Source organism: Pseudophryne corroboree, chromosome 1 (genome assembly GCF_028390025.1).
Source record: "Pseudophryne corroboree isolate aPseCor3 chromosome 1, aPseCor3.hap2, whole genome shotgun sequence".
In the NCBI taxonomy this organism is placed as follows: Eukaryota; Metazoa; Chordata; class Amphibia; order Anura; family Myobatrachidae; genus Pseudophryne; species Pseudophryne corroboree.
In genome coordinates, this window is record NC_086444.1 from 1,093,045,946 (window position 1) to 1,093,073,129 (window position 27,184).

At 44.9% G+C, this 27,184-nt stretch overlaps 1 long non-coding RNA gene across 1 annotated transcript in view; it reads right to left on the bottom strand.

Moving 5' to 3' along the window:
* Positions 1-9,526: 9,526 nt before the first annotated feature.
* LOC134992602 (uncharacterized) overlaps positions 9,527-27,184 on the bottom strand; it is a 306,943-nt gene continuing 289,285 nt past the window's right edge. Inside the window, exon 3 of the long non-coding RNA XR_010196786.1 lies at positions 9,527-9,611. This is a non-coding gene — a long non-coding RNA (uncharacterized LOC134992602). The remainder of the gene's footprint in view (positions 9,612-27,184) is intronic.

Sequence of the window (27,184 nt, forward strand, 5' to 3'; positions counted from 1 at the left end):
TTCTGCCATGGCTGAAAATGGTGGATTTAATATTTATAAAACTTGAAACAAAGACACTTGAAGAAAAATAATTTGATTAAATTATTGTATTAGTACTGAGTGTTTCTATAGCTCTTACCTCTCTGATAAAATGACATTTAGATAAAATAAGAGTGTAACTAATTAGTTCTATGGAGCCTCATACCACTGACCTCTTATCTTTGACAATTTCTCACAACTATCTAATATACTTTTCAACAATTCTGTTTCACTTTTCAGTCCCTAAAAATGGCCTTTTTGTAATATACTGTGGGGGAGATGTACTAAGCCTTGGATAAGGGCCCGACACACTGGCTGATTTTTTGAAAGATATGAACGATCTCGTTCATAAATGAACGAGAACTCGTTCATATCTTTCAGTGTGGAGACTCCTGCGATGAACGATGCGCGGCCCCGCGCTCGTTCATCGCTGGTCTCCCGTCGGCTGTGCATGCAGGCCAATATGGACAATCTCGTCCATATTTGCCTACACTTCAATGGAGCCGCGTGACGGGGGGAGTGAAGAAACTTCACTCCCCCCGTCACTGCCCCCCCGCCGCCGGGTCGCTCGTCGGCCGTATCCGCCGTCGGGCAGCTCGGCGGCGGGTCGGCCAGTGAGTAGGGCCCTATAGAGATAAAGAGGAGAGCGATAACGTACCAGCCAATCAGCTCCTAATTGTCATGTTACAGACTGTTTGAAAAATGACAAATAAGAGCTGATTGGTTGGTAGTTTATCTCTCTCCATTTTATCTCTCTCAAAGAATTATCATATCAGTCCCTGTATGTGTAAATTATAGGATTTTATTTATAGCTATAGTTCTGTGTGCACAAATTTGCTGAAATTCATAGCAACCAATCAGATATCTCCTTTCATTTGTAAACTGAGCTAGAAAACTGGCAGCTATAATCTGATTGTTCAGGGTTACATGATATTTGCATATTTGCAAATATTACAGATTGGAAAGTAGGCTATACACATGTGGCCAAATTGGATAGGATACTGGTGGTCATTCCGAGTTGTTCGCTCGTTGCTGATTTTCGCTATACTGCGATTTGTTGCTAAATGCGCATGCGCATGGTACGCAGAGCGCATGCGCTAAGTTATTTTACACAAAACTTAGTAGATTTGCTGGTGTTCGTGCGACGCTTTTCAGTCGCACTGCTGATCGGTGAATGATTGACAGGAAAGTTTCTGGGTGGTAACTGAGCGTTTTCCGGGAGTGTGCTAAAAAACGCAGGCGTGTCAGGGAAAACGCGGGAGTGTCTGGTGAAACGGGGGAGTGGCTGGCCGAATGCAGGGCGTGTTTGTGACATCAATCCAGGAACTAAACGGGCTCGCTGCACACGCCACGCTGCGGGCACAGTGCCTCGCTACGCACGGCACACTAATTTATTCTCCCTTTATGGGTGTCGTGGACACCTACAGAGGGAGAATATGTCGGGATTGTGCCGGCCGGGATCCCGGTGCCAGTATTCCGACCGCCGGGATCCCATCTGGCGGGATCTTGACCGCATCCCCTCTACTTTTACACATGTTAAATCAGCTAAAATGTGCCCCACCCCAATCTGCTACACTTTTGATACAACTATTTCCTCCAGAGTAAGCTCTTTTGAACCTAATGGGCCCTACACACTGGATGATATCAAAGAACGATATGAACCACATCGTTCAGAAATGAACAATATAGCGCTCATATCATTTAGTGTGGAGGCACCGACAATGAACGATGCGCGTCCCCCCGGTCTTTCATTGTTAGATTTTCATCGTTTTTCAATGCAAGCCAATTTGGACGATATTGATCATCATTCATATCGGTCATCGTTCAAATCGCACTAATCGTCCAGTGTGTAGGGCCCATTACAAATAAAGGATGTCCCACCAACAAAAGTTGTGTGCAGGGACTGTTTAAGGGAGGAAGGGGCCTGTGTGCAGTCTGTTAAGAGAGGAGGTGGCCTGTGTACTGTGTGACTGTGACTCAGGCAACATTTCCCCTGTGATTTCTGTGTCTGGCGCCAGGGACATAGATATAGTCTATAGGTGTAGGATGTACAGTACACCCCTTATAGATACGCCCAAAGTTGTGAGGTATGCTTCTAGCATAAGGGAAACTAAGATTCAATAAATTGTATGGTGAATGCAGTTAGTATTACAACTATTATTATTCTTTAGTTATGTCATAAGGGTTCCATGGCGCAGAACAAAAGCATTGCTATTTGGTGCTTGTTTCATTCTCCTAACTGTAAATTTGACCAGTTGATCTTACCAGGACAAAAGTTTCCACGATATACACTCACGATACCTCCCATCTATTGCAGGAGCAATGGGAGCATGGGCGCATCATAGAGATTGTAGTCATGGCCCTCTTCTCCACTAGAACCAAAAATATACGTTATGGTAAGAACTTACCATTGATAACGTTATATCTCCTAAGTCCACAGGTTCCACAGGATAACAATGGGATATGATGGAGCGTCAGCATATTGGCAGTGGCACCAATCGATCAAAGCTTTCTGGCCTCCCAGGATGCAACGGGCCTGTCCATATATTCCGGCCCACTGGCTCAGGCAAATCAGTTGTATTCCAAAGCACTAGGCAGGAGCATCATGTAGAGCCCTAATCAGGCGAGAAGAACACACATGCACACCCTTCCATACAAGAAGGAAGAGGTTAGTGAGTAGAAGGATACTCAAATCAGGTGCGTCAGGGTGGGATCCCTGTGTAACCTGTGGACTTAGGAGTAATACCGTTATCAACTGTAAGTTCTTACCATAACGTATATTTCGGCAGGGTCCACAGGTTATCCACAGGATAACAATGGGATTTCCCAAATAATTTAGTGGTGGGGATGCTCCTGATTGGCCAGGAGAACCCTTCACCCGAATTCAGTGTCATGAGAGGCAAAGGTATCCAAGGAATAATGTCTAATGAATGTGTTAATGGAAGACCATGTGGCTGCCTTACTTATCTGTTCCTGCTGAAGCACCATGCTGTGCTGCCCATGAGGGACCTACCTTACGAGTAGAGTGAGCAGAGACATTAGCCAGAACAGGGAGATCAGCCTGAGAATATGCTTCTGAAATCGTCTTCCGAAGCCACCTTGCCAGCGTCTGCTTACTAGCAGGCCATCCGCTCTTGTGAAATCCGTAGAGAATGAAGAGAGAATCTGGAATGGTCCACGTAGATCCTTAATGCACGGACCACGTCCAGCGATGCATCTCCCGCAGAAAGTCCCGATACCTGAAAAGCCGGGACTACAATTTCTTCATTAAGGTGAAATTTAGACACCACCTTAGGAAGATACCCAGATCTAGTTCTGAGAACTGCTTTATCTGGAAAGAAAATCAGAAAAGGGGAACAACATGACAGCGCTCCTAGGCCCTCATTCCAAGTTGTTTGCTCGCTAGCTGCTTTTAGCAGCATTGCAAAGGCTAGGCTGCTGCCTTCTGGGAGTGTATCTTAGCTTAGCAGAATAGCGAACGAAAGATTAGCAGAATTGCTACTAAATAATTCCTTGCAGTTTCTGAGTAGCTCCAGACCTACTCCTAGATTGCGATCACCTCAGTCCGTTTAATTCTTGCTTTGATGTCACAAACACGCCCTGCGTTCGGCCAGCCACTCCCCCATTTCTCCAGCTACTCCTGCGTTTTTACCTGGCACGCCTGCGTTTTTTAGCACACTCCCTGAAAACGGACAGTTTCCACCCAGAAACACCCACTTCCTGTCAATCACACTACGATCACTCGAGCATTGAAAAAACGTCGCTGGAGCTTGTGTAAATCTCCAAAGTTTTGTGTTAAATTACTTAGCGCATGTGCGCTGCGTACCATGCACATGCACATAATCGCTGCGTTGCGAAAAACGGCAACGAGCGAACAACTCGGAATGACCACCCTAAATCTGATACTCTTCTAGCTGATGCCATAGTCAGCAGAAAGAGTATTTTAGCTGTCAACCATTTAAGATCCACTTTATCAAGTGGCACAAATAGGGCAACTTGAAGGGCCTTCAGGACTACACATAAGTCCCACGGCACTGTAGGCGGAACAAACAGAGGTTGAATGCGCAGCATTCCTTTGAAGAAATTCTCGATTTTCTTTTGGAACCATACAGTCAATGCCGATACTTGCACTCTCAAGGAAACCACCTTCAAACCTTTATCCATTCCTGCCTGAAGGAATGCTAAGACCCTGGAAACTCTGAAAGATTTAGGGTCCACATTTCTTTCACTGCACCAATGAATATAGGCTTTCCATATTCGGTGATAAATACGAGCTGAGGAAGGTTTCCTTGCTCTGAGCATTGTTTGAATTACATGTTGTGAGAATCCTCTTGACTTCAGGATAGAGGTTTCAATAGCCACGCCATCAAAGACAGTCGGTACAGATGGCTGTCATAACAAGGACCCTGCATCAGTAGATCTGGACGTTGAGGGAGCAGAAGTGGAACCTCTATTGACATTCTCTGCAGACCTGTGTACCAATGCCTTCTGGGCCAAGCCGGAGCTATTAGTATCACGGCACCCTTTCCTTGCTTTATTTTTCTCACCACCCTGGGTAACAGGGTGATCGGAGGAAACACATAAGCTAGATGAAAGTCCCATCTCACCAACAAGGCGTCCACAATGATTGCTCTGGGGTCCTTTGTTCTTGACACGTATGCGGCCACTTTGTTGTTCAGACGGGACGCCATGAGATCTATCTCTGGCAACCCCCATTTTTCTACTAGAGTCTGGAAGACCTCTAGGTGTAGAGCCCATTCACTTGCTTGAATGGTGTGTCGACTGAGAAAGTCCGCTTCCAAGTTTAGGACTCCCGGAATGAATACTGCGGACAAGGATGGATGATGAAGCTCTGCCCACTTTAGTATGTGACTTACCTCCTTCATTGCTTTTTGGCTGCGAGTTTCTCCCTGATGGTTGAGGTATGCTACTGCCGTTGCATTGTCCGAGCGGAGCTGGACTGGTTTTCCTTGAAGAATGTCCTTTGCCTGAATCAGTGCCATGCCTATGGCCCGAAGTTCCAACACATTTATTGGCAGGCAACTTTCTTCTTTGGTCCATAGTCCCTGGAGGCACAATCTTCCAGACACTGCTCCCCAGCCCCGGAGACTGGCCTCTGTTGTTAGAATCGCCCAATATGATATCCAAAAGGGTCTCCCCTTGTCCAGATGGGATGTCTGTAGCCACCAGGCTAATGACCTTGTTACTTTTAGCAAAAGTACCATAGTCTGTTTCTTTATTGTCTGACGTAATCCATTCCATTTGGCAAGAATCAGACACTGCAGAGGCCTCGAGTGGAATTGTGCATACTCCACCATGTCGAATGTTGACACCATCAAACCCATCACTTGCATTGCTGCGTGAATGGATACCGTTTGACCGTGTAGCAAGTCTTGAATCCTTGACTGTACCTTGGATATCTTGTTCCGAGGTAATATTACTCTCTGCAGACCTGAATCCAGTACAGCCCCCATTGGGGGGGCGGGCCACGGCGGCTGCATGTGAACCGTTATGACCCGGGGCAGCGAAAAGGTTCTCCCGGCCAGCCGCAGGAGCTGCGCTGGCCGGGAGTAACTCCTGAAATGCAAAAAAGCATCACCACTTTTGCACTGCTTTTGCACTTCTGCGGGGGGGGCTGGCACTGACATGAGTGCCTGATCATAGCTGTGCTAAATTTAGCACAGCTACGATCAACTCGGAATGACCCCCATTGTACCGGGATCTGCCTTGTATTTTGCTGAAAACTAAAGCAATTTGTACACAAACCATCCTGAACCAGATCCTGAGAGGATAATACAGTTTTGCAAGACAAACATGATATGAGTGTCGGTGCTGCTGTGAGTGTACCTTCCTCACCTTTGCCGCTCTTAGACATGATAAATAATCAGCACTTTCACAGTGTACTACACAATTTGTGACTGTAATCATTTTAAAGTATTTAAAGTGACATACAATCTGACCCTACCCATGCACCAGCATTGAGGATCAGAAAGGACAATTAACAGACATATAATAAAGTCAGCAAACACACTAGCAGTCAGTCACATGTTATACATTAGTATAATTAGACATATGAGCACATCATCAACTACAAACATATCTTTTTAGTATGTAGGAGAACAAATTACTGATCATGTTTAAACTGATCTAGCGTATTCAGACGCAATGCGAGAGAAACAACAGTAAATGTACAGACTCATATGCAATAGGCACTTATCTAACTATTAATACTCAAAACAGGTAGATAGAGATTTTAGGCTGTATGATCCGTACTCAGTAGAGTGGGATACAGGGAGACTAACCTCGCTTCCAGGATCGATCAATACGTTAGCGAACACTGAGTAGATCCAGATGCTACTAGCGTACACTGCCGCTCCATGAACCTATAGTGAACACAAACGCTCAGTGAACATGGACGCACTAGTCACACAGCCGCCTATGCTGCAATCGGGTCCCCTCATGGTAGCAATCAGTGAACACAGACGCACCGGTCACACAGCCGCCTATGCTGCAACCGGGTCCCCTCGTGGTAGCTTCTGGGACGGAAGCGAGGAAACAGTTCATGGCGGGAGACTCGGCGGAAACTGGTCATGAACCGGGGGAAGGGGCGACCAGGAGAGCGTCTGACTCCCCCTGCTGACATCAACCCTAGGTATCGGGGCCTCATGCTATTCCTGGAGCCTATGATCCCTAAGGCCTAGCGCTGGAGCACCCGCGGTGACGGCGCATCAGCTACTGTTTGGTAGTCTCCTCCCAAAACAGTGCGGCTGTGTCCGTATTCCATCTAGCTAACGGCACCGATGCCTTACCTTCTCCCCATGCTCCGGCCACAGCCTGGTAACGTCTGATGGACCTGCAAGTATAACCGACATAGAGGCCTGCCGAAACAGCACTGTACTCATGGGTAAGCGTTGTCTCAACACGCGGAGAGTTGTTGGAGCGACTCTTTCTAATATGCGTATAAGACGCTGTTTAGAAAGATCACTCAAAAAAAATAGTAAGACTATAAAAATAAAATAAGAAAACTTAGGGCTGCTAAAAAACAGCAGCCCTCTGACCATGGTCCGGCTCCTGCCGCACCAAACAAAACACTGATTTGCCTGAGCCAGTGGGCGGGGATATATGGATGGGCCCGTTGCATCCTGTGAGGCCAGAAAGCTTTGATCAATTGGTACCAAACCGCTGATGCTCCATCATATCCCATTGTTATCCTGTGGATAACCTGTGGACCCTGCCGGAGGAAACACCAATCCTAATTTCCCCACAAATTAGGACACGTTCCAAATGTGAGACAGTGAAACAATCCCCAGAAATCAGGACTGTCACGCTGAAATTAGGACAGTTGCAAGGTATGCCCTTCACTTTATACACACATGTACAGTGTAAGGACCCCATCAGTGCTTAAAGTGGTCGTAGAGAGGTTGTGGAACTCACCCCCACTCACCCTGGTGCCCATGCAAGAAAAGTATTGCGCGTGCCCCCCAAAAAAGGGCGTGGTCTCAAAAAGAAAGAGGCGTGGTCACACAATAGTATCCCCAATTTAAATTATGCCACACAGTAGCACAATCTTATTCACATTACACCACATAGTAGTGTCCCTTATTCATGTTATGACACACATTAGTGTCCCTTATACACAAAGCCCACAGTAGTAGCACCTCTAATACACATAATGCCCACAGTAGTAGCATCCCGTAATACACATAATGCCCACAGCAGTAGCGCTCCTTATACAATGCCCACAATTGTAGTGCCCCTTATGCAATGTCCACTGTACTGGTAGTACCCACAGTGGTAGTGCCCCATATATAGAGCCCATAGTAGTGGTGTCCCTTTGCAATGCCCCCAGTAGTAGTGTCCCTTATGTCCCCAGGAGTGATGCTCCTTATGAAGTGCCCCCTTTAAAATGCCCTCATTAATAGTGCCCCAGTAGTAATGGCCTTAATGGTAATGCCCCCAGTCATTTAGCCCCCTGTAGTTATTCCCCCAGTAGTTATGCCTTTGTAGTTATGCCCCCTGTAGTTGAGCCCCCAGTGGTAATGCCTCTGCGGTTATGACCCCAGTAGTCTAACCCCCTTTAGTTTAGCCCCCACCCCCGTGGTAATGCTCCCAGTAGTTTAGCCCCTGTAGTTATGCCCCTAGAAATTTGGCTTTCCTGTAGTTTAACCCTCATGTAGTTTGCCCCATGTAGTTTAGCCCCCTGTAGTTTAGCCCCAGTAGTTTAGCCCCATGTAGTTAGCCCCCTGTAGTGTAACCCCCCAGTAGTAATGCCCCCCTGTAGTTTGCCCCTGTAGTTAGCCCACCTGTAGTTTGCCCCCAGTAGTTAGCCCCCTTGTAGTTTGCCCCCCAGTAGTTAGCCCCCTTGTAGTTTGCCCCCAGTAGTTAGCCCCCAGTAGTAATGCCCCCCAGTAGTAATGCCCCCAGTAGTTAGCCCCCTTGTAGTTTGCCCCCAGTAGTTAAGCCCCCCAGTAGTTAAGCCCCCAGTAGTAATGCCCCCCAGTAGTTTGCCACCTTGTAGTTAGACCCCTTGTAGTTTGCCCCCAGTAGAAGTGCCGCTTTCACTCAAACATATGGAAAAAAAAACCAAAAAACACAATGCTCACCAAGCCCCACTCCCGTGTCCGACCGCTGCAGTCCCCCTGGCGTCTGCTCCTCATCACTATGGGAGAGACGTCATAATGTCTTTCCCATAACGCACACTGACAGAACCGGAAGCCGGAGCTCAGTAGTGAGCTCCTGCTGCCCACTTCTGCTGTGGAGAGAGAGCTGGGTGCCCGCTGGTAACACAATCTCAGCAGGCGCCCAACATCTCCCTGTGCGGTGCCGGGCACACATCATGTTAGGTGAGCTGGAGGAGGCAGAACTGCGTTCCTACTCCAAGTGGAACTGAAGGAACACAGTTCCGCCCCGTTCCATCTCACGTTAACCCCTGGACCCCATTAAAAAATACCCTTACTAGTCAAAGAAAGGATGAGGCTAAAACCTTGATCTTCAAATAGACTAGAGCACAGGTTCTCAAACTCGGTCCTCAAGACCCCACACAGTTCATGTTTTCTAGGTCACCTGTGGATTTTTAAAATGTGACAGTTGGTGATACACAGTGAAACTGCCAGGTGACATGGAAAACGTGAACTGTGTGGGATCATGAGGATGGAGTTTGAGAGCCAGTGGACTAGAGTATCCCAAACTCCATCACTACGGAAAAGGCTTTAAGAATATCCATTCTTGAGCCCAGATGGGTAATTCAAATTGAATGAGTTTCTAATTACTGTAAATCACCTGTGAATAATTATATATATTCTTAAACCCTGGATTGTATTGTAATGGTAGACTTTGGGAAACTCTGAATTAGACCATTTCCAAGATGGCTGCTTTATCACGTCAGAATCCTGTAACTTGGCAGGTGCAGCTCGTCCCCCGTCCTGCATCATTTTACCATCTCTAAGAATAGAGTGACATTAGATAAAATGTAAAATATACAGATTCTTTGTACAGCGCCTACATTTTTATATCATAATACGTCCAGATGTTTTGGTAACTGTATGACATTGATTGATGTTTCCTTCTTTCTGCTTCAAGGGGTTTCTTTCTTTCTGAAAGAAAGAACCAAGCTAATTTGTAAGCAAAGTTTGTCAATGTGCTGTTGCCATATTATATGGAATATATGGAGTTTTTCTTCAACTTCTTGTACTAAGCACTCAACTTTGACTTGACAGGAAAAATAGAAATGAAAAATAAAAAACTAACAAATATCAAAAAATATATTTCTGAACGCAAGTGAGGCTTATTTACAAAGAAATTAGAGACATGTTAAAGTGCACTTCAGGATTACACAGCTGTGACTGAAGAAAGTTTAAGTTCATCTGTACACACAGTGCAATATAAGTAATCAATTTTACTCTGAGGAAGTTTTTATCATTTTTTATATAGAAACATAGACATTGACGTAGGGCTGTTTTAAGAGAGGAGGCCCATGTGCAGCCTCCTTCGTCTGGGCTCCCCCTCCCCCCCCATCTAGCCGGCAGCACTGTAGAGTCTGACCCCTCGGTCTCAGACTCTAAAAAGCATACTCAGATCTCCGTAAAAATGACACAGCGGTCATTTTCCCAGCGGTTTTTCTGCTGCGCATTTGCAAAGCGGCAGGAAAATGTCAGACGCACAATGTTCCCAGTGATGAGTTGAGCTTTTGCTGATGCTGGCAGGGGACTCCGGAGAGGTCTGTATTAAAGAAATGGGTGTAGTGTGTGAGGTCACATATATTATAGCACAGTGGTAAGCTCGCCGCTGGATTGTGAATCTAATGTAATGTATCACCCTCTACACAACAACCTAAATCTGTGCGGGCTTTAGTGATGAACTCCCAAGGGTTTCCTAGTGCACTTCATATGGTCAATAGAAAACACACTTACAATAGAACCCCCTTGGTTCGTGCATGTAAAGGTATCTTTCTTGGCAGTGGGATCTCTCTTCTATCTACCACTTGATCCTTTTGACCACAACGCTGGTAGTCCAAAACCCTCAGTGTCTCGTGGATATCCTCCCTTAATCAGTATTTCCTTTTGTGTCAATGCCGCTGGTTCTCACCCATAGATATGGCACATGGAAAGTTGAAAACGGAGGTTGTATATAAAACAAGTAATTTATTTTAAAACATAACAATACCCAACACGGGTTATTCCTAAATAAAAAGTAGCAGTATGTCGGCGGCGATGCGCACATACCCTCTCCTGGAGGAGGCTGCACTCACGGACTCAGGACTTCCCGTGTGTCCTGGGTGAGATGGATCGGCAGCAGCCTCAAGCAAAGGGAGAGAGGTCAGCATGGTGTTCACTCGTCCGGCCCCTTCCAGCACGTCAACGCGTTTCAGAGTCACCTCCTTCGTCACATTAATTGTTTTAAATACAACCTCTGTTTTCAACTGTGCTATAATATATGTGATCTTGTTTGGTGTGGTGTACACCTGTGGATAAGCACGGCTGCAGGATTTAAAGAAGCGCTAGTTTGAGAAGTAATTGTATTCACGTGTGTGAGGTGTGTGCCCCCCCCCCCCGGGATCAGGGGCACGTGTGCATTGAACACTGCACCCATTATAAAAACACCAATGTGTTGACATATCAAGCAGCGAAGAGTGGAGAAGTGGACCAGTGCAGAAGTTACCCATAGAAACCAATCAGCATCTACCTGTCATTTTATAGAATGCACTTAATACTGTAAATGCTACCTCAAAGATGATTGGATGCTATGAGCAACTTCTCCACTGGTCCGCTCTTTTCACTGCTTGATACATCAACACCATAGATTTGAAAGGCAGACAAGTACCCAAAAGTATTCCTTTAATGTGAGTTTTTGTTGTGGGGCATTCTAACAATACATACATAGGCTTAACACATTATAACAGCACAGGTCATGGGTCACAGATACAATGTAAAAAAAAAATGATAACTGTCACAAGGCGGTGAATTTCACAAGCCACAATTTTGTAAAATGAATAATTTTGCCATGTTTTTTGGCCAGTTACAAGCTCCTGAAACCGACAGAAAACCAATGCAGAACAGAGGTGCCATGTAGCATTAGCACTCTCCATTTAGCGCTGGCCAGTGGGAGTGTCCCTCTTCAGTTTAATCTAATCTGTGCCCCCTTTATTTAATAAATATGAACTGTGTCCCCTTTATTTTAATGTGTACCCAGTTATTTTATTTATTGTAATGTGTGACCACTTTATATTTTTATGGGATATTTGCACTGTTACTATTGCATTTGCATGTAATTCTCTCTGTGAAATCTATAGGACAGACGAACCAAATGAATCAATATGCTGGCACAGTAAACCTTTCACCGCACTAATTGTTATTTAATGAGATCTTATTATTCTGTGTTATCTGTCTCACATTGATTGTAATAATTTCACAGAAAATAAGAGAATGTGATTTATTTTTCTTTTGCCGCATGAAAAGCACAGACAATATAGTCACTTAAAGATGTCACATACTCGTATGATGATGATTAGTGAAGCCAGAAAAACGTTCCACACACTTTAGTGTACCAGCTGCAAATAACAATAATGTGCTTTATTTGTCTTTTTTCCAAGTTATTTCAAATCTAGGAAGGAGAGGATTAATGCAACCACAGAGGAAGGAGCTGTGGTCATTGCCAGGAACTCAACAACGCTAGAGAGGAGGGGGCCCAGACAAAGTACCACAGGAATCTGTACTTGGACTAGTGCTCTTTAATATCTTTGCTGGTGACGTTGCAAATTATATTGATGGGAAAGTATGACTTTTTGTAGATGACACAAAGATATGCAACAGGGTAGACACACTAGGAAGGGTAAAACAAATGACTGAGGATCTAGGTAGACTAGAGGAATGGTCAGGAACGTGGCAACAACAGTTTAATGCAAAAAAAAATGCAAAATCATGCACTTTGGTCTCAAAAACCCAAAGGCATAAATATAATATCAAGGGTACTATAATGTAAATTCCTCAGGAGGAAAGGGATCTAGGAGTCACTATTTCAAGTGACTTAAAGGCAGGAAAGCAATGTAACAAAGCAATGAGGAAGGCTAGTCAGATGCTTGGTTGCATAGGGAGAGGAATCAGCAGCAGGAAAAAAGAAGTAATAAAGTCATTGTATAGGTCATTTGTATGGCCCCATCTGGAATACTGTGTCCAGTTCTGTAGACCATATCTTCAGAAGGATATAAATACATTAAAAAGCATATAAAGAAGGCCAACTAAAATGGTGCATGACCTACGTCACAAAACTTACCCAGAAAAACTAAAAGATCTTAACATGTTGATAATGTCGATTTTATACTAAACAGAAAGCTATACCTTTAAACACACTTTTACCATGGAGCCGCTGCGGCCGCTAGACTTAATATGCACTCTACGTACCTTTTACGCTATTTGCGTACAGAGTCCCGTACCTTGTACGGAATTAGCGTACAAACGCCGCGCTGGGGGTACAAAGTACACACAGCGCGCACACACCCAGAGATACACTTTAAACCTTATGCAGCAATGCAATACAATGATATTCCACTTTAAACCTTATGCAGCAACGCAATACAATAATGCTATTATACTTTAAACCTTATGTAGCGCTGATGGTACAAAGTACCCGCAGCGCGTACACACCTAATTATTACACTTTAAAACCCTAGCAGGGAAAAGAGGACACAACACCGATTTGTAGTTAATCACTGGGTTCCGACACCACAGAGTAATATTTCTGAAAGGGGGTTAACAATACAATTTAGCACTACTATACAACAGAGTAAATGGCTACAGTCAATGTACATACGTGAGAATATGCGCTTGCGCAACCCGGCCCGGTCCTCCGCTATCAAGTTGATTGCGTTGAGAGTCTTGTGTGTGGCCAGGCTGCAGCAGGCTTTATTTATACAATTCTTCTAAAAGCAATACAATGGATACTGTAATCCCTTTGTCCATTGGACACAGGATTGCACCTTTACAGTGCAGGAGAGGTCATAGGTTGATTTGAAAAGGTAGGCGATGTCTTTCCCAACTGTCTTGTGGGTGGTCTCCTCTGGATTCCCGCCGCATACATAATATACAGTAAATACAGTTTAAACCTATATTCTGCTTCTGCACATAACTATCCTCAGGAACATGCGATCTTCCGCAAACCAACACCGGAATGTTACCCTTAAAATACCCTACAGCTGGATACCAAACACCACCTTATAACCTTAGTCTGTCCCCTCTTATCCTGTAAAGGTGAATCCCTTTGTTCTGGAATCATTTAAACTGTTGTTACTTTCTGATGTGGTGCAGGGGGACTATGTGTACAATGTGCACTATTTGGATTAAATATGTATGTTTTGATAGTCCTCCATGCGTTCACAAACTCAGCCGTAAATACCCACACCACGCGCAGGACCGCGGGAGCGACCATACGCAAATTGCGGATATGTGCACGCACGGCGGAACAAGTGCACGCGCAGCGGGCATGTGTGTGTCGTTTGTACGTGATGTGTGTACTGCAATATTTTTCGACTTTGACAATGTATAGTTTGTAGCAGAGAAGGGAAAGGAGGGACATACAGTAATATAAACTTTAAAATATGCCAAGGGTTTTAACAAAGTACAGTGGGGAAACATTCTTCAAGGGAAGAGAAGTATTAGATCTCAAGGACATACACTGAAACTGGAGGGAGGTAGGTTCAGGGGAAATTTAAGGAAAATTGACTTCACAGAAAGGGTAGTGGATAAGTGGAATAGTCTCCCATCAGAGATTGTAGAATCTAAGACAGCAGAGCAATTTAAACTTGCCTAGGATAGGCATATGAATAGCCTTACAAAGAACTAAGGATCAAAAAGGGTTGAGATTACCTAAAGTATAAAAAAAGGGTACTACATGGGCCAAGTGGTTCTTATCTGCCGCCAAATTCTATGTTTCTATTGCCTAGTGATTAAAAGTGATCACCAGGCAATAAGTACCAACGTTTGAAAGAGGTTACCCATGTCTTTCTAAAATTGGTGTCTCTTAATTATATGTAGAGATGAGCGGGTTCGGTTCTCAGAGAACCGAACCCTACCGGACTTCACGTCACAAGCCCAGATCCGAGTCAGGCTCTGGTTTTCCCGCCTGACTCGGAAACCAGAACGAGGCAAAACGTCATCATCCCGCTGTCGGATTCTCGTGGAGTTTGGATTCCATATAAGGAGCCGCACATCGCCGCCATTTTCACTCCGGCATTGGAGAGTGTAGAGAGAGGACGTGTCTCTGTCCTCAGTGTACTCAGTGTCCGTGTCTTGTGCTGCATCTGCCCAGTCACAGTGGTTGTGTCCTCTGCTGCCATATGTCCAGTGCTGCTGTATAAGTCCAGTCCAGTGGTGCTGTGTTGTGCTGCATCAGTTCAGTGGTGTATTGTACTGCATCGGTCCAGTCACAGTGGTGGTGTCGTCTGCTGCCATATGTCCAGTGCTGCTGTATAAGTCCAGTCCAGTGGTGCTGTGTTGTGCTTCATCAGTCCAGTGGTGGTGCCCCTGTGCTGCCATATATGTCCAGTGGTACTGCCGTATATGTCCAGTAATCCTACCGTATATGTCCATTGATACTGCCGTATATGTCCAGCGGTACTGCCATATAAATCCAGTGATCCTGCCGTAAAATTCCGATGATACTGCCGTATAATTCCAGTGATCCTGCCGTATAAGTCCAGTGATCCTGCCGTATAATTCCAGTGATCCTGCCGTATCAGTCCAGCGATCCTGCCGTATAAAATAAATCCAGTGATCCTGCCTTATAAGTCCAGTGATCCTGCAATATAATTACAGTGGTACTGGCGTATAAGTCCAGTCCAGTGATACTGCCGTATCTGTCCATTGATACTGTCATATATGTCCATTGATACTGCCATATATGTACAGCGGTACTGCCGTATATGTCCGGTGATCCTGCCGTATAATTCCACTGATCCTGGAGTATAAATCCAGTGATACTGCCGTATAATTCCAGTGATCCTGCCGTATAAAATAAATCCAGTGATCCTGCCGTATAAGTTCAGTGATCCTGCCGTATAATTACAGTGGTAGTGGTGTATAAGTCCAGTCCAGTGATACTGCCGTATATGTCCATTGATACTGCCGTATATGTCCAGCGGTACTGACGTATATGTCCAGCGTTACTGACGTATAAATCCAGTGATCCTGCCGTATAATTCCAGTGATCCTGAAGTATAATTACAGTGATCCTGTTTTATAAATCCAGTGATCCTGCCGTATAAGTCCAGTGATCCTGCCATATAATTACAGTGGTACTGGCGTATAAGTCCAGTCCAGTGATACTGCTGTATATGTCCAGTGATCCTGCCGTATATATCCATTGAATTTGATACTGCCGTATATGTCCAGTGATACTACCGTATATATGTCCATTGATTCTGCCGTATATGTCCAGTGATACTGCCATATATGTCCAGTGATACTGCCGTATATGTCCAGCTGTACTGCCGTATAATTACAGTGATCCTGTCGTATACATCCAGTGATCCTGTCGTATAAGTCCAGTGATCCTGCCATATAATTACAGTGATCCTGCCGTATAAATCCAGTGATCCTGCCGTATAAGTTCAGTGTTCCTGCCATATAATTACAGTGGTACTGGCATATAAGTCCAGTCCAGTGATACTGCCGTATATGTCCAGTGATACTGCCGTATAAGTCCAGTGATCCTGCCATATAATTACAGTGGTACTGGCGTATAAGTCCAGTCTAGTGATACTGCCGTATATATACTTATATACCCTGTTGCAAAGTGGATTACTGAGGCCATAACAACTATGCTGGTATTAGACGTGCGTCCGGTATCCGCCATTAGTGCAGTGGGACCGCAGTGCCAACCCTATATGGGCCAGGTGTTTGTGCCGCACACTCTTGTTGCTTAGCTTAGTCATACAGCTACCTCATTGGCCTCTTTTACTTCTTGGCATGATGTGCTGTTTGGGTTCTATTTTTTTTAAGTGCCCTCCTGTCTGACACTGCAGTGCCACTCCTAGATGGGCCAATTGTTTGTGTCGCTTAGCTTAGTCATACAGCTACCTCATTGCACCTCTTTTACATCTTTGCATGATGTGCTGTTTGGGGCCTTTTTTTTTATATCTGCCCTCCTGTCTGACACTGCAGTGCCACTTCTAGATGGGCCAGGTGTTTGTGCCGCACACTTGTGTCACTTAGCTTAGTCATACAGCAACCTTGGTGCACCTTTTTTCATCTTTGCATTATGTGCTGTTTGGGACATGGTTTTTTAAAGTGCCATCCTGTCTGACACTGCCATACAAGTCAAGGGGTACTGCTTTATTAGTCCAGGGGTACTGCCGTATAAGTCAACCAATTGCAGAATTTTTGAAAAATGACAGGGGCGTGCAGGAGATGCGGTCAGTGGACTGAAAAATTGCAGGTCACTTTCGACATTCAGCCACTGCATGCCACTACTAGATGGGCCAGGTGGTAGTGTCGCTTAGCTTAGTCATACATCAACCTCAGTGCACCTCTTTTTCTTCTTTGAATCATGTGCTGTTTGGGGCCTATTTTTTAAATATGCCATCCTGTCTGACACTGCAGTGACACTCCTAGATGGGCCAGGTGTTTGTGCCGCACACTTTTGTCGCATAGTTTAGTCATACAGCCACCTCGGTGCAACCTTTTGGCCTAAAAACAATATTGTGAGGTGTGAGGTGTTCAGAATAGACTGGAAATGAGTGGAAATGAATGTTATTGAGGTAATAATACCGTAGGATCAAAATTACCCCCAAATTCTTTGATTTTAGCTGTTTTATGTTTTTTTCAAAAATCATCCAGATCCAAAACCAAAACCAAAACATGAAAGGGTGGTTTTGGCAAAACCAACCCAAAACCAATAGACGAGCGGGGAATTAGAGCCAAAACACAAAACACAAAAAGTGCCCGCCGCACATATCTAATTATTTGTAGCCAGTTTGAAGGAGATCTTCCCCCATGCCTAGACTATATTATTTTTCTGTAGTACAGGGTGTTAATGTTTGGTGATCAGTGTGATCACCAGACATTAGCTTTTCTATGGGCAAACTGTTTGCAAGAAGGGACTCCCCTCATTCTAGGTGGTGGGATTGGGGAGTTAGAGGGATTTAAAGAGTCACCCCTTCCCCATCATTTTTATTCATTTCACCCAACTTGATTTTTACACATCTTCTGACCACTTTTCATTATGGTGTGCTCCCAAGATTATTTTTTAATTTGAAACATTCATATATTAACCATTAACGGATTATTTCGAAAGGAATTCTTGTGTAAAATTACTATTCACAGAATATTTACAGAATAATTTATTATGTATTAAGAGGGTTTTCTGCTGTGGACCATCTATCCTTTGAAGTCTATGGGGACCTCAATCTTGCCAGATTCATCTATCTATGTAAATGTCTGTGCACTTCCTACAGTATCTAATGTAGCGAGCAGCCCAGACCACAAAGACTGGGCACCCTGATTGTCTGTAGGTTTCTCCTGTGGCCCACCCGGCACCTGGAGGTTGACGTTTCTGTTGCCTCCAAGAGGTGGGCCACTGAACTTAATTCTCATCATAAAATCCACCAGGCCACCTTCCACCTCACTCAAGAGGACTGCTGCACTGTTCCAGATGGGATCCAGGGGCACAGAGAGGGCCAGGAGAAGCAGGTACAGAGTAGATGAGCCCATGCTTGTCCAGCGCCAAAAATTATAATCATGCCCACTTTAGTTGGTGGCACAGATGGTTCTGGTATACACAACAGGGCATTGGCCGGGCTGCTCAGTATTCCGGGCAAGATAGATCTCAGGTGACCCAACGTTGAACTTAAATACCACACCTTTGAGCACTCACACCTACTTTTGGGTCAACAAAAAGGAAACAATTCAATCCCCCTCAGTTTAATTTTTTTTAAAAAGCCTAAGCACACCTGAGCTACTGTAATGGTGATTAGATGCCAACAATTACTTTCAGTCAATGCATGTTGCGCAATTAAAGCACATTTGATGCTTTGGGATAGCTATATCAGTTGCCCATATTTACTGCATAAACTAAAACAGAAAATGTTTTAGTTGTAAATACAGTATCTATATTATTATGCAGTAAAATCATATCCTAAATACAAAGCCCTATTCTGTTCAGCAGACATTTTTGTATTGTGCAGTAACTGATAGTTTTATTATTTCTTTCACTGGATTTAAAATCAAAAGAAGTTTTACCTAAGGCTTAATTCTGACTATTTCAGTATTTTAATTAAAATGCTAATGTTGTATTTGTAGGAACCGAGGGAAATGTGCTGTACTATTAATGAAATAAATATTAGCCACCAATTTCACAGTTGAGATTTAAGCTAATGACTTACAAATTAAACACTGAGTAAGTAAGAATGGAACATGAAATCTGAAAGAATATTCAGCCATATTAGTTAGTATTATTGTTCCATTGCTGCTGGATTATTTTGTGCGCTGAGATCTGCTAATTATACTAGAACAGTTGCAATTTGCAGGATGTGTTTATTTGGGTAGTGATTTATTTGTATCTAAAACTACACATGAATAATCTTATAATTCCAAATCCAATATAAATTTTTCCATTACAGAACACGGAGAATAGTATAGTATTCCATGCGTGTTTCACTTTTAACCCATTCGTTTGTACATGTACTGTATGGTATGTAACTGCCCTGACCCTAATTCCCATCATGAAAGCCTGGCTTTGCTGCTAAGTGGCACTTGTGTATATGTGTGTGACTATGGTTCAGACAGAGCCGGATTAAGGGAAGGGCCCTGGGGTATGTACCCCAGGTCCCCTTTTTTAAAAGGGCCCCCCGCGGACCCGCCACCTACCACAGATTGTATCATTGATCCGATCTGCGGTGCTGTGCTCTAGTGATGTGTACCGGAAATTCTTCAAGTTTTGTGTTTTGGTTTTGGATTCGGTTCCGCGCCCGTGTTTTGGATTCGGACGTGTTTTGGCAAAACCTCCCTGAAAATATTTTGTCGGATTCGGGTGTGTTTTGGATTCGGGTGTTTTTTTACAAAAAACCCTCAAAAACAGCTTAAATCATAGAATTTGGGGGTCATTTTGATCCCATAGTATTATTAACCTCAATAACCATAATTTACACTCATTTCCAGTCTATTCTGAACACCTCACACATCACAATATTATTTTTAGTCCTAAAATTTGCACCGAGGTCGCTGGATGACTAAGCTAAGCGACCCAAGTGGCCGACACAAACACCTGGCCCATCTAGGAGTGGCACTGCAGTGTCAGACAGGATGGCAGATTAAAAAAATTGTCCCCAAACAGCACATGATGCAAAGAAAAAAAGAGGCGCACTGAGGTAGCTGTGTGACTAGGCTAAGCGACCCAAGTGGCCGACACAAACACCTGGCCTATCTAGTAGAGATGAGCGGGTTCGGTTCCTCGGAATCCGAACCCGCCCGAACTTCAGCTTTTTTTACACGGATCCGAGCGACTCGGATCTTCCCGCCTTGCTCGGTTAACCCGAGCGTGCCCGAACGTCATCATGACGCTGTCGGATTCTCGCGAGGCTCGGATTCTATCGCGAGACTCGGATTCTATATAAGGAGCCGCGCGTCGCCGCCATTTTCACACGTGCATTGAGATTGATAGGGAGAGGACGTGGCTGGCGTCCTCTCCATTTAGATTATAAGAGAGAGAGATTTACTGGAGCTTAGGACTAGGAGGAGTACTGTAGAAGTGTAGAGAGTGCAGAGAGTTTACTAGTGAGTGACCACCAGACAGTGCAGTTTATTTAATATATCCGTTCTCTGCCTGAAAAAAGCGATACACACAGTGACTCAGTCACATACCATATCTGTGTGCACTGCTCAGGCTCAGCCCAGTGTGCTGCATCATCTATATATATTATATATCTGTCTGACTGCTCAGCTCACACAGCTTATAATTGTGGGGGAGACTGGGGAGCACTGCAGTGCCAGTTATAGGTTATAGCAGGAGCCAGGAGTACATAATATTATATAGTGAGTGACCACCAGACAGTGCAGTTTATTTAATATATCCGTTCTCTGCCTGAAAAAAGCGATACACACAGTGACTCAGTCACATACCATATCTGTGTGCACTGCTCAGGCTCAGCCCAGTGTGCTGCATCATCTATATATATTATATATCTGTCTGACTGCTCAGCTCACACAGCTTATAATTGTGGGGGAGACTGGGGAGCACTGCAGTGCCAGTTATAGGTTATAGCAGGAGCCAGGAGTACATAATATTATATTAAAATTAAACAGTGCACACTTTTGCTGCAGGAGTGCCACTGCTAGTGTGACTGACCAGTGACCTGACCACACTGACCACCAGTATAGTTAGTAGTATACTTATATTGTGATTGCCTGAAAAAGTTAAACACTCGTCGTGTGACTTCACTTGTGTGTTGTTGTTTTTTTTATTCTATAAAAATAAAACTCATTCTGCTGACAGACAGTGTCCAGCAGGTCCGTCATTATATAATATATAATATATACCTGTCCGGCTGCAGTAGTGATATATATATATTTTTTATATCATTTATCATCCAGTCGCAGCAGACACAGTACGGTAGTTCACGGCTGTGGCTACCTCTGTGTCTGCACTCGGCAGGCAGTCCGTCCATAATTGTATACCACCTAACCGTGGTTTTTTTTTCTTTCTTCTTTATACATACATAGTTACATAGACATCTCTTTATCAACCAGTCTATATTAGCAGCAGACACAGTACAGTACGGTAGTTCACGGCTGTGGCTACCTCTGTGTCTGCACTCGGCAGGCAGTCCGTCCATAATTGTATACCACCTAACCGTGGTTTTTTTTTCTTTCTTCTTTATACATACATAGTTACATAGACATCTCTTTATCAACCAGTCTATATTAGCAGCAGACACAGTACAGTACGGTAGTTCACGGCTGTGGCTACCTCTGTGTCTGCACTCGGCAGGCAGTCCGTCCATAATTGTATACCACCTAACCGTGGTTTTTTTTTCTTTCTTCTTTATACATACATAGTTACATAGACATCTCTTTATCAACCAGTCTATATTAGCAGCAGACACAGTACAGTACGGTAGTTCACGGCTGTGGCTACCTCTGTGTCTGCACTCGGCAGGCAGTCCGTCCATAATTGTATACCACCTAACCGTGGTTTTTTTTTCTTTCTTCTTTATACATACATAGTTACATAGACATCTCTTTATCAACCAGTCTATATTAGCAGCAGACACAGTACAGTACGGTAGTTCACGGCTGTGGCTACCTCTGTGTCTGCACTCGGCAGGCAGTCCGTCCATAATTGTATACCACCTAACCGTGGTTTTTTTTTCTTTCTTCTTTATACATACATAGTTACATAGACATCTCTTTATCAACCAGTCTATATTAGCAGCAGACACAGTACAGTACGGTAGTTCACGGCTGTGGCTACCTCTGTGTCTGCACTCGGCAGGCAGTCCGTCCATAATTGTATACCACCTAACCATGGTTTTTTTTTCTTTCTTCTTTATACATACATACTACTACGACATCTCTTTATCAACCAGTCTATATTATTAGCAGCAGACACAGTACAGTACGGTAGTTCACGGCTGTGGCTACCTCTGTGTCTGCACTCGGCAGGCAGTCCGTCCATAATTGTATACCACCTAACCGTGGTTTTTTTTTCTTTCTTCTTTATACATACATAGTTACATAGACATCTCTTTATCAACCAGTCTATATTAGCAGCAGACACAGTACAGTACGGTAGTTCACGGCTGTGGCTACCTCTGTGTCTGCACTCGGCAGGCAGTCCGTCCATAATTGTATACCACCTAACCGTGGTTTTTTTTTCTTTCTTCTTTATACATACATAGTTACATAGACATCTCTTTATCAACCAGTCTATATTAGCAGCAGACACAGTACAGTACGGTAGTTCACGGCTGTGGCTACCTCTGTGTCTGCACTCGGCAGGCAGTCCGTCCATAATTGTATACCACCTAACCGTGGTTTTTTTTTCTTTCTTCTTTATACATACATAGTTACATAGACATCTCTTTATCAACCAGTCTATATTAGCAGCAGACACAGTACAGTACGGTAGTTCACGGCTGTGGCTACCTCTGTGTCTGCACTCGGCAGGCAGTCCATCCATAATTGTATACCACCTAACCGTGGTTTTTTTTTCTTTCTTCTTTATACATACATAGTTACATAGACATCTCTTTATCAACCAGTCTATATTAGCAGCAGACACAGTACAGTACGGTAGTTCACGGCTGTGGCTACCTCTGTGTCTGCACTCGGCAGGCAGTCCGTCCATAATTGTATACCACCTAACCGTGGTTTTTTTTTCTTTCTTCTTTATACATACATAGTTACATAGACATCTCTTTATCAACCAGTCTATATTAGCAGCAGACACAGTACAGTACGGTAGTTCACGGCTGTGGCTACCTCTGTGTCTGCACTCGGCAGGCAGTCCGTCCATAATTGTATACCACCTAACCGTGGTTTTTTTTTCTTCTTTATACATACATACTACTACGACATCTCTTTATCAACCAGTCTATATTATTAGCAGCAGACACAGTACAGTACGGTAGTTCACGGCTGTGGCTACCTCTGTGTCTGCACTCGGCAGGCAGTCCGTCCATAATTGTATACCACCTAACCGTGGTTTTTTTTTCTTTCTTCTTTATACATACATAGTTACACAGACATCTCTTTATCAACCAGTCTATATTAGCAGCAGACACAGTACAGTACGGTAGTTCACGGCTGTGGCTACCTCTGTGTCTGCACTCGGCAGGCAGTCCATAATTGTATACTAGTATCCATCTCCATTGTTTACCTGAGGTGCCTTTTAGTTGTGCCTATTAAAATATGGAGAACAAAAATGTTGAGGTTCCAAAATTAGGGAAAGATCAAGATCCACTTCCACCTCGTGCTGAAGCTGCTGCCACTAGTCATGGCCGAGACGATGAAATGCCAGCAACGTCGTCTGCCAAGGCCGATGCCCAATGTCATAGTACAGAGCATGTCAAATCCAAAACACCAAATATCAGAAAAAAAAGGACTCCAAAACCTAAAATAAAATTGTCGGAGGAGAAGCGTAAACTTGCCAATATGCCATTTACGACACGGAGTGGCAAGGAACGGCTGAGGCCCTGGCCTATGTTCATGGCTAGTGGTTCAGCTTCACATGAGGATGGAAGCACTCAGCCTCTCGCTAGAAAAATGAAAAGACTCAAGCTGGCAAAAGCAGCACAGCAAAGAACTGTGCATTCTTCGAAATCCCAAATCCACAAGGAGAGTCCAATTGTGTCGGTTGCGATGCCTGACCTTCCCAACACTGGACGTGAAGAGCATGCGCCTTCCACCATTTGCACGCCCCCTGCAAGTGCTGGAAGGAGCACCCGCAGTCCAGTTCCTGATAGTCAGATTGAAGATGTCAGTGTTTAAGTACACCAGGATGAGGAGGATATGGGTGTTGCTGGCGCTGGGGAGGAAATTGACCAGGAGGATTCTGATGGTGAGGTGGTTTGTTTAAGTCAGGCACCCGGGGAGACACCTGTTGTCCGTGGGAGGAATATGGCCGTTGACATGCCAGGTGAAAATACCAAAAAAATCAGCTCTTCGGTGTGGAGGTATTTCACCAGAAATGCGGACAACAGGTGTCAAGCCGTGTGTTCCCTTTGCCAAGCTGTAATAAGTAGGGGTAAGGACGTTAACCACCTCGGAACATCCTCCCTTATACGTCACCTGCAGCGCATTCATAATAAGTCAGTGACAAGTTCAAAAACTTTGGGTGACAGCGGAAGCAGTCCACTGACCAGTAAATCCCTTCCTCTTGTAACCAAGCTCACGCAAACCACCCCACCAACTCCCTCAGTGTCAATTTCCTCCTTCCCCAGGAATGCCAATAGTCCTGCAGGCCATGTCACTGGCAATTCTGACGATTCCTCTCCTGCCTGGGATTCCTCCGATGCATCCTTGCGTGTAACGCCTACTGCTGCTGGCGCTGCTGTTGTTGCTGCTGGGAGTCGATGGTCATCCCAGAGGGGAAGTCGTAAGACCACTTTTACTACTTCCACCAAGCAATTGACTGTCCAACAGTCCTTTGCGAGGAAGATGAAATATCACAGCAGTCATCCTACTGCAAAGCGGATAACTGAGGCCTTGGCATCCTGGGTGGTGAGAAACGTGGTTCCGGTATCCATCATTACTGCAGAGCCAACTAGAGACTTGTTGGAGGTACTGTGTCCCCGGTACCAAATACCATCTAGGTTCCATTTCTCTAGGCAGGCGATACCGAAAATGTACACAGACCTCAGAAAAAGAGTCACCAGTGTCCTAAAAAATGCAGCTGTACCCAATGTCCACTTAACCACGGACATGTGGACAAGTGGAGCAGGGCAGGGTCAGGACTATATGACTGTGACAGCCCACTGGGTAGATGTATGGACTCCCGCCGCAAGAACAGCAACGGCGGCACCAGTAGCAGCATCTCGCAAACGCCAACTCTTTCCTAGGCAGGCTACGCTTTGTATCACCGCTTTCCAGAATACGCACACAGCTGAAAACCTCTTACGGCAACTGAGGAAGATCATCGCGGAATGGCTTACCCCAATTGGACTCTCCTGTGGATTTGTGGCATCGGACAACGCCAGCAATATTGTGTGTGCATTAAATATGGGCAAATTCCAGCACGTCCCATGTTTTGCACATACCTTGAATTTGGTGGTGCAGAATTTTTTAAAAAACGACAGGGGCGTGCAAGAGATGCTGTCGGTGGCCAGAAGAATTGCGGGACACTTTCGGCGTACAGGCACCACGTACAGAAGACTGGAGCACCACCAAAAACTACTGAACCTGCCCTGCCATCATCTGAAGCAAGAAGTGGTAACGAGGTGGAATTCAACCCTCTATATGCTTCAGAGGTTGGAGGAGCAGCAAAAGGCCATTCAAGCCTATACAATTGAGCACGATAAAGTAGGTGGAATGCACCTGTCTCAAGCGCAGTGGAGAATGATTTCAACGTTGTGCAAGGTTCTGATGCCCTTTGAACTTGCCACACGTGAAGTCAGTTCAGACACTGCCAGCCTGAGTCAGGTCATTCCCCTCATCAGGCTTTTGCAGAAGAAGCTGGAGACATTGAAGGAGGAGCTAACACGGAGCGATTCCGCTAGGCATGTGGGACTTGTGGATGGAGCCCTTAATTCGCTTAACAAGGATTCACGGGTGGTCAATCTGTTGAAATCAGAGCACTACATTTTGGCCACCGTGCTCGATCCTAGATTTAAAGCCTACCTTGGATCTCTCTTTCCGGCAGACACAAGTCTGCTGGGGTTGAAAGACCTGCTGGTGACAAAATTGTCAAGTCAAGCGGAACGCGACCTGTCAACATCTCCTCCTTCACATTCTCCCGCAACTGGGGGTGCGAGGAAAAGGCTCAGAATTCCGAGCCCACCCGCTGGCGGTGATGCAGGGCAGTCTGGAGCGACTGCTGATGCTGACATCTGGTCCGGACTGAAGGACCTGACAACGATTACGGACATGTCGTCTACTGTCACTGCATATGATTCTCTCAACATTGATAGAATGGTGGAGGATTATATGAGTGACCGCATCCAAGTAGGCACGTCACACAGTCCGTACTTATACTGGCAGGAAAAAGAGGCAATTTGGAGGCCCTTGCACAAACTGGCTTTATTCTACCTAAGTTGCCCTCCCACAAGTGTGTACTCCGAAAGAGTGTTTAGTGCCGCCGCTCACCTTGTCAGCAATCGGCGTACGAGGTTACATCCAGAAAATGTGGAGAAGATGATGTTCATTAAAATGAATTATAATCAATTCCTCCGCGGAGACATTGACCAGCAGCAATTGCCTCCACAAAGTACACAGGGAGCTGAGATGGTGGATTCCAGTGGGGACGAATTGATAATCTGTGAGGAGGGGGATGTACACGGTGATATATCGGAGGGTGATGATGAGGTGGACATCTTGCCTCTGTAGAGCCAGTTTGTGCAAGGAGAGATTAATTGCTTCTTTTTTGGGGGGGGTCCAAACCAACCCGTCATATCAGTCACAGTCGTGTGGCAGACCCTGTCACTGAAATGATGGGTTGGTTAAAGTGTGCATGTCCTGTTTTGTTTATACAACATAAGGGTGGGTGGGAGGGCCCAAGGACAATTCCATCTTGCACCTCTTTTTTCTTTTCTTTTTCTTTGCATCATGTGCTGATTGGGGAGGGTTTTTTGGAAGGGACATCCTGCGTGACACTGCAGTGCCACTCCTAAATGGGCCCGGTGTTTGTGTCGGCCACTAGGGTCGCTAATCTTACTCACACAGTCAGCTACCTCATTGCGCCTCTTTTTTTCTTTGCGTCATGTGCTGTTTGGGGAGGGTTTTTTGGAAGGGACATCCTGCGTGACACTGCAGTGCCACTCCTAGATGGGCCCGGTGTTTGTGTCGGCCACTAGGGTCGCTAATCTTACTCACACAGCTACCTCATTGCGCCTCTTTTTTTCTTTGCGTCATGTGCTGTTTGGGGAGGGTTTTTTGGAAGGGACATCCTGCGTGACACTGCAGTGCCACTCCTAGATGGGCCCGGTGTTTGTGTCGGCCACTAGGGTCGCTAATCTTACTTACAC